Below are 9,028 nucleotides of genomic sequence, written 5' to 3' on the forward strand. Positions count from 1 at the left end.
GGACTTGGCCTGGGCACCTGTGGGCCGGGCATGCTGGGGTTGGTGCTGACTTCTCCTGGTCCTTCTCTCTAAAGCGTTTTTTTAACTCGCCTCCAAGCTCGCCTGGCATTTCTGATGAGACGTTGGTGTGAATCAAGCCCCCTTCCTCAGTCACTCCAGAATACCAGTGCAGATTGGAGCGTTTCCGTAGGTGGTATTGGTGGAATGCCCCTGCTTGGAGAACATTAGAAAAGTAGCTTTTACCATCTGTATTAGTTTCCTGTGGCTCTGCAGCAGGTCTTCCCAGACCTAGTGATGCAGGCTGCAGTACAACGCAGTCGGCCTCCCGGTGTCCCCCGGAGATCAGGGGGACAGCCTGGCTCTCCTAATGGCTGCGGGCTCCCTCTCCCTCCTTCTCTGCCCTCCAGGCGGTGAGTCCCCCCGCACTCCTGCACCCCATCAGTCACGCCTGGAAGGACCCCTGTCCACTTGCAGCTTTCTGAAGTCAGGGTGACTTTGGGGGGGGGGGAGGTGTGGGCAGGCTACACCCAGCAGTGCATCGGGGCTGCTCCTGACTCTTCTTGGGAGGTCCCTTCTGGCACTGCTGTGTGAAGCCAGGATCGAACTTGGGTTGGCCACACTGAAGGAAAGTGCCTTAAGTTCTCTCTTTTACCTCTGGCCCTGTGTGACCTTTTAATATTGTTTTAAGAATTATTTTCATTTGGGGGCCACACTCGGTGCTCAGGGCTTCCTTCTGGCTCTGTTCTCAGGAATTCCTCCTGGCAGGCTTTGAGGACCATATACGGTGCCAGAGATTGAACCTGGCCTCGCACATGCAAGGCATGTGCCCTGCCTATTGTACTATCACTCGGGCTTCCTTGTAGGCATTTAAAAACTGGTATTTCTACAGATTATTTGGAAATGCAGAGAGGTTGCTTTTGGAACAATAACTTTTAGGTATTATAATTATTGCATCTACCTAACGATACAATGTTACGAATGTTTTTTTAACAATGTTTTATATATTCATATATAAAACATTTATCTTCCAACTACAGACAGACTCCGTAATACACCTTGGTAACTTCAGTGTTGGTTGGATGATGCCACATCTTCTTCAGTTTCACGCAAGGTTTTGTGTGGCTTGACTGAGTACTGGAGGTTATTGTTTCTTTAGTTCTGGCTCAAATTTTCAGTGGTAATTTTTGTCTGGCACTTAGTAAAAATCCTAGATTTAGGGAAATGATATAAATTACTGAAACATTTTAGCAGTTTAGGAATTGTAATGACTATAAGAAGGTGCAGGATTGTCACTGTCACTATCACTATCCTCCCGTTGTTCATCGATTTTGCTCGAGTGGGCCCAGTAATGCCTCCATTGTGACACTAGTTACTGTGTTTGGCATATCGAATACGTCATGGGTAGCTTGCCAGGCTTTGCCGTGTGGGCGAGACACTCTTGGTAGCTTACCGGCATCTCCGAGAGGGGTGGAGGAATCGAACCTGGTCGGCCGCATGCAAGGCAAACGTCCTACCTGCTGTTCTATCCCTCCAGGAAAATATACTTTGGTTTTCCTTTTCCTGAAGTTGCTATGTCAAGTTTACATGTTACAGTATTTTTTTTTAATTGTGCATTCCTTTAGTTAGCTTTACACTAATCTAATACAGCTCAGTTCAAATAGAATTCACTAAGCAGTGACGTTTTTAAAAATAAAAAGCACCTCACATTTATAGTAGCAGGTGCCAGTGTAGCGCTGTGTAGTCATGAGCCCACTCAGATTGTGCCTGCATGTGTGTGTGCGTGTCATGTGTAAGTGCTTGTGTGTGTTTGTGCGTGTATGTGTGTACATGCGTGTGTATGTGTGTGTGCATGCATGTGTGCATGTGTGTGATGGTGGTGTCTGCATGTATGTGTGATGTGAGTACCCTGATACCTGTTTTTTTTTGGGAGGGGGAACCTGTCCTCTCCTTTCACTCGCAAGACTTCTCTCTACATTTTCAGACACGTACTTTGCGTTCCGTGCTGGTGACCCTGTGGTCTCGAGTCCTTCATGGTGCGACCGGCTTGCTGGCACCTCTCCCCGGCCTCCTTGTCTCTGAGCTCTGTTCAGGGTGGGATGCCTCTTCCTGCACCCCTTAGCCTCAGTGCTGCTTCCGGCCTGGCCCCTCCCTGCAAGGGCACTGCAGACACGGGCATCTCCACCTGTCACCCTTGGGCCGCTGGTCATGGCTTCACTCCCGTGAATGAGAGCTTGGTCAGTAAGGCCCTGCAAGTTTATGACTTTTGCTGTTTTAAATTCTAGCTTACAATTTTTTGTGTTTGTTTCAAGCAGCTAGTGATCTTTTAGATGATGAGACGAGAAGATTCTCATTTATGAGCATTTGCCTGCTTGTGTACCATCTTGGCCCCTTCATTTCTCCGTGGAGATTGATCTCGTAGTTTCCCTTCAGACTGAAGAACATACTTCAGGTGTTTCTCATAGTATAGGTTCTCTGGCAAAGAAATCACCCAGATTTTGTTGGTTCCTTTTTTTTGTTTTGTTTTGGGGTCATGCCCAGCCATACTCAGGGTTTCTTCTTGGCTCTGCTCTCAGGAATTACTCCTGGCAGGCTCAGGGGTCCCATATGGGGTGCCGGGGACCAAACCTGGGTCGGCCTTGTGCAAGGCAAGTGTCCTACCCGCTCTGCTCTCTCTCCAACCCCCAAAACTGATTTTTTGCACGAATGTTATTTTCACTGGATCCTGCGTTTTCAGGTTGGTTCTTTTTTGCCTTTCAGCCCAGGAGTGGGGATGCTCCCCTAGCTTTGGGCTTCACTGTTTTGGATGAAGTCAGTGATGATTACTTTCCACCCCCCCGCCCAAAGAGAGAGCCTCTTCTCTAAGGCAGCTTTTAAGACGTTCTCCATCTTTGGCTGCTGTTTACCTAGAACTTAGTGTGGTTAGAATTTGAGAGATTTTAAAGAGCTTTTTAGCCAAGATTTCTTTCTTTCTTTTTTTTTTTTTTCCTGTTTTGGGTCATACCCGGCGATGCTCAGGGGTTATTCCTGGCTCTGCACTCGGGTCTTCTACAGTTTCCTTCCTTTCTCTTCCGTCCCTTTCCTCTCTCTCCTCTTTCTTGGGGGAGTGTTGATTTTGGGCCACACGTGGTGGTGCTGGGGCTGGCTATTCCAGTCTCTGTGGGGTCACTCAGTGTTTGTGGGGGGGAATCATACAGTGCCAGAGTTCGAAGCCCCACCCTCCCTGCCCCCCACCCCAAGCAAAGCCTGTCCTTAGCCCTTTGCACCATCTCTGGCCCTTTTTCTTCTTTTTTCTCTCAATTATTTTTTTTGGGGGGGGTGGGGGCTTTTTGTTGCATCACACCTGGCATTGCTCAGGGATTGCTCCTGGCTCTGCACTCAGGAATTACTCCTGGTGGTGCGCGGGGGGCCATACGGGGTGCTGGGGATGGAATCGAGCAGGCCCTCTCCCTGCTGTGCTCTTTCTGACTCCTCCAGTTTCTGATTGAGTTCTGCTTCCTTTTTATAGAGTGTTAATTCTTTGTTTAAGAAAGTTGATTGGACTTAACCAGACTGATTTGGTTATGCATTCATGAGACAAGAACTATAGAAAACTTAGGGGCCCTTTTGCCCCTCTAATGTGGCTGGGCATGATTCCACACTGGGTCATCTTGGGCGTATTGTCTGCACTTGGTTCGGGGCGTTAGAGTTGGGGCTCTGCAGAGAAGCAGTAGGAGACCTATCAAATCCTGTCTGTAGGGTACAGATCATACACGCGCTTTATTTGATGAAACCGTAGCACTGTAGCACTGTCACTGTCCTCCCATTGTTCATCCATCTGCTCAAGCGGGCACCAGTATCGTCTCCATTGTGAGACTTGTTGTTACTGTTTTTGGCATATCTAATATGGCACGGGGAGCTTGCCAGGCTTTTTGCCGCAAGGGCGGGATACTCTTGGTAGCTTGCTAGGCTCTCCAAGAGGGACGGAAGAATTAAACCTGGGTCAGCTGCATGCAAGGCAAATGCCCTACCCGCTGTGCTGTCGCTCCAGCCCTTGATGCATTGTGTCTTGTTAAACATGCTGTCTTGTACATACACATCAATTGAATGCTCAGTTAAAATGATAAATCTTTCTGTCATTGGTTTGATAATTAGGCATTTTTGGTTGTATCTCTTCATTTAAAAAAAAAAAGACTGACTTTTTTTTAATGTTTTTTGGATTTTTTGGTGATATTTTGTCCTGGGCTCTGTACTCAGGGACTGCTCCTGGCAGGGTTTGGGGGGGACCACATGCGATGCCAGGGATGGGGACGTACTTGCTTCCTGGATCTTTGTTGTTCTACTTTTTATGTACATGTATGTATGTATGCGAAGCACATAACCTGGATCTCACTTTCTACATTTGTAGTTAAAGTATTGTTTGATCCAGTGAAATTAAAAACCCTTTAGCTGTAAGTCTGGTGATTTATTCAGTGTTTTTACATGTATACAATGTTGTTACAATGTGTTATTATATGTTACCAGAAAATCCTGTTCTGAGTGATACGAAAAAGTAGCATGATAAAATCAAATGTGATCGCAGGTAGCAAGGTTTGGGGAAGGTGGGCACAGAGTTCCTTTCCCCCTCTGAGTGACGTTACTCTCAGCCAGTGAGACTTTGATGGTCCATCTCCTGGGTTCTGGAAGGTTCTGTGCTGAGCCACAAAGCTAACTTGTGCCATTTCACCATCAAGTTCAGAGGGACTTCAGGAAATGTTTTGTAGAAACCAAACTATACATAGGTAAAAGGTTGTTAGAGATTATTTAAGATCACTCCTATTTGCTCTCCCAAAAGAGAAGCAAGACAATTAAAAACCATTTTTTCCCCGTCTGTCATGGCTATTTAAACTCTTGTCATCAGATATTACTGAACCTTTGAATTTCTTTTCATTTGCAGCTGTAGTGAAGTGGTTTAGTTATAATTTAAAGATTGTATTTGCAACACTTATTTTCCATATAGACCAGCTTGTATTTTTGTTTAAAAAATACCTCTTAATTAAGGAAAATTTGAAATGTACATAGAAGTGTCTAGAAGCCTCAGGAGCCCTCAGGCCCCGTAGTCTGGTTCCAGCAGCTGTGGGTAGTTTGCCCTTTTACTTTCCTGACATTTCCAGCATAGATGATGCCATGTTTAAAAATAATTTTTTACAAAAGAGGGCTGGTATTTAAAGCAAAACAAAAGCCCAAACTTAACTCATCATGGTAATTGTGTCATATTTTTCAAGTTCTGTGTGTCTTGCATTGAAGTGAGTTGTGGTGACCCTCCAGGTCCACCAGGAAGATGCCCGTGTGGCTTAATTGTGTCCGAAAGAGGAAAACATTTTTGCTTTGATGGTTTCAACAAAGCTGCTTAAGGTAGATACATTGGTTAGGTGACAGTTTCTTTCTTCTCTGGGCCAGTGGGAGCTGCAGGGAGATGCTGGCCTGAGGCGGGCAGCGCGCTGACTAGAGACTTTCAGGGGGAGAAGGCACGGATGCAGGACTGACAGCATAGTGTAGACAAGGCCAAAGAGGGGCAGGAAGGTTCTGGAATAGCCCAGCAGTGCTGTGAGTAGTGGACTGAAGTCCTCTGTGAGTGGCTGGCAACCGGGGGGGGGGGGGGTTGGGGGGTGCTGGAGTGTGCTGAGCCTTTACCTGTGCTGCTGGCAGCACTGAAGGGACTTCCGCGCTCCCTTTGTTGGCACCTGAGACTGCTCAGTCACCTCGGCATGGAGGCCTCGTGTGGGAGTGCCCCTGCAGAGATGGTGTAGGTCAGGCCCACCCAGGAAAGGGTAGGTGCTCTTTTGGGCTCTTCCAGTGGGCCCCAGAGCAAAGTGGACGAGTGGAGACCGTGATCTTCCTGGGGCCTGGGCTCCCACGTGCGTGCGTGGTTCTAGGAGTTGGAGGACCCCACTCTGAGCTGGGAGTGGAGCGCAGAGCCACGGTGGCTTATGTGGATAGAGGCTGAGGGTGCTAGCCATTCCCGCTAAGTGTACACAACCACTCAGGAGTATAAAGAGCTTTGGGGGTTGTGGGGCCAGCCCGGAAAGCTGGACTGTGGGTGAGGCAAAGCCTCCAGTCTGGTCCTTGGCCCTGCGTGGCCCTGGTGGGTGTCCCCAGTGCTGTTGGATCGGCCCTTGGTGTAGTAAAAAAGCACTGTAGCACTGTACTCCCATTGTTCATCGATTTGCTCGAGTGGGCCCAGTAACATCTCCATTGTGAGACTTGTTACCGTGTTTGGCATATCGAATACGTCACGGGTAGCTTGCCAGGCTTTGCCATGCAGGCGAGATACTCTGTGTAGCTTGCCGGGCTCTCCGAGAGGGGCGGAGGAATCAAACCCGGGTCAGCTGGGTCGGCCTCGTGCAAGGCCGTGTGCACTCCCTACCTTCTGTGCTATTGCTCCAGCCCGTAGAAAAAAAGAACCTCGCAGAATTTCATTAGACCGAGACATATCAGTAACTTTATATGTTCAAAAATTTTAGTGTGGGGTTTGGGCCACAGCTCAGGGCTCCCTCTTGGCCTGTGCTCAGGGGTCACTCCTGTTGGGACCCTGGGGGGCTATTTGGGGTGCTGGGATGAAACCCGGTCAGGTGCATGCACAGGTGCCCTGGAAGTGGCACTGTGCTCCATCCCCTAACCTCTTTCAGTGTAGACCCCATGGGTCACAAAGTCGTCTACAATAGGCTTTCAGGTATGCTGAAGTTTTTGTTTGGGGGCCTTACCCAGCAGGGCTGGAGCGATAGCACAGCGGGTAGGGCGCTCGCCTTAAACGCGTCCAACATGGCCGATCTGAGTTCGATTCCTCCGCCCCTCGCCCCTCTCGGAGAACCCGGCAAGCTACCGAGAGTATTCGATATGCCAGACACAGTAACAACAAAGTCTCCAATGGAGACGTTACTGGGCCCGCTCGAGCAAATCGACGATCAACGGGAGGACCTTTACCTTTACCTTTACCTTTACCTTACCCTTACCCAGCAGTTCTTAGTGATTATTTTTGGTTCTGAGCTCAAGAATTGGTCCTGGCAGGATTGGAGTCCATATGGATGCTGGGGAGTGAACTGGGGTTTGCAGTGTGCAAGGCAGATGCTCTGCCCACTCTATCACTCCGCCATCACTCTGGCTCTGGACCCTAATTTTACATATTTTCTTTTAGAGTCCCGAGGCCCTGTGATGTGTCTCCTCTTCTCCTCCTCCCCCCAGTTTGTTTACTGTGACTGTTCTTTGGGGGGCGGTCTTGAGTGTGCTAGGATTTTTTTCTTTAGAAGATAAGTACATGATGTTTATGTGAATATGCCATAGCTTATGTCACTTTTTCTTTTAAGTGAACAGTTTGACCCAACTATTTTATTATTATTATTTTGCTTTTTGGGTCACACCCAGTGATGCTCGGGTTACTCCTGGCTCTACATTCAGGAATCACTCCTGGCGGTGCTCGGGCGGCCATCGCTGTCCCACTTTTTATTCTTTTCAGTGATTTACTTTTATATGTAAATGTTCAGCTTTCTGTCATGAAATGGGTTTCTAAAAGTAGAGCATGAACAGGAGGCAGAATAGACCACGAATGGAACATGAATCAGTGCTCCGTGAAGAAAAAAAATCCCAGGATGGGGACCGGCTTTAGCTGCCTGGGCATGTGTCAGAGGCGTCAGTGCCAGTTTGGGGACCGTAATGGAGACACTGACCTTGGGAAGGGACTGCACCCAGCATCGCCCCTACAGTCTGGAGCACCGGCCCTCGCGGGCTCTGCTGGATGCTTAGCACGGCCGAGTGGGGTCAGTTGTAGCATTGTGTATTATTGGGGGGGTCCCTTTCTGATCACTTGCTTTAGATTGCCAGGGTGGGCACTGAGGAATTTTTTTTTCCCCTGAAAAGGGGGTGGTAGATGTAGTAAGTTTGGGAACTTCTGGCCTATAAAAAGTTTATGAATTTCAGTTGGTCTGGCATACAGTTGTGACTAAGGATTGAAAATTTCTCATGTGTATCTTGAGAAATTCTTTGAAATGGGTAGATTTAACTATATAAAAGATTGTATTCTGTTTCTATTGTTTCTGGGGAATGGGTGCTGAAGATGGTTTTTTTGTTTGTTTTTCTTTTTAAGATGGTTTTTCTTAAAATAGATTTTTCTCCCCAGACTTCCATCACGCAGATAGATTTATTTTAATTTCAGTTTTACCTGTTGTATGCTCCCTTGTTTTATATGGAAATAAGAGAGGACAATCACTGTGTTCCTTGTAACTCAAGTAAAGGGACAGACTCAAAGGAGAAAATAAAAGCCTCTCAGCCCACTAGAGAAATAGAGAAATAAATCGCTTGCTGTGTATAGTTGGTGTGCAAGGTTATGAATGAGGTCCTGAAGGCTGAGTGCCCATTGCTGAAGCATTTGAAGCCCACATAGGGAAGTGGTTACACTAACGACCCAGCTAGCCGTGGGTCTTTGGATGCGTCTTGTGGCAGTCCTGGAGGTTGGACCGGGGCCTTAGACACTGCAGGGCACTGGCCTGGAGCCAGAAGTCCATGCTTAGTGGCTGTGCAAATGCCCAGGTCCCACCGCCACCAGGCTGTAGAGAATTCTCTTCAATTAAGAAAAATTGGATAGAGGTAAGGCTGGAGATTCTAGTCTAGAGATTTTGTTTCGTTGCAGAATTCACTGCTATTAGAAAATCTAGGAGACACAGAAAATGACGGCTGTTTCCTGCTGGATAGCTGCATTCATGCTTGGGTGTATGACCGGCCGGGGACTACTAAGTTGCCCCTGTGGAAACTTTCTTCTTAAAAAAAAACAAATCTGCTCTCAGCATCCTCCTTTACAGCCCACTTTTCTGTGTGAAATATTTTCCGTGCTGTATTCTAGCAGTGAGGTTTTGGATCTGATGTCCTGTGATGGAAATAGGAGATGCATCGAGGGATAGGTAGCCCCGGGGTGGAAAGGAAGTTCACTAGGAAGCCGGTGGGCTGGTGTGAGTGTCTGGTGTAACCAAGGTCGATGATAACATGGTGGGCGCGGGGGGGGGGGTGTTGAATGGACACCCAG

Source organism: Sorex fumeus, unplaced genomic scaffold, assembly GCF_029834395.1.
Source record: "Sorex fumeus unplaced genomic scaffold, SorFum_2.1 ptg000041l, whole genome shotgun sequence".
NCBI lineage: Eukaryota > Metazoa > Chordata > Mammalia > Eulipotyphla > Soricidae > Sorex > Sorex fumeus.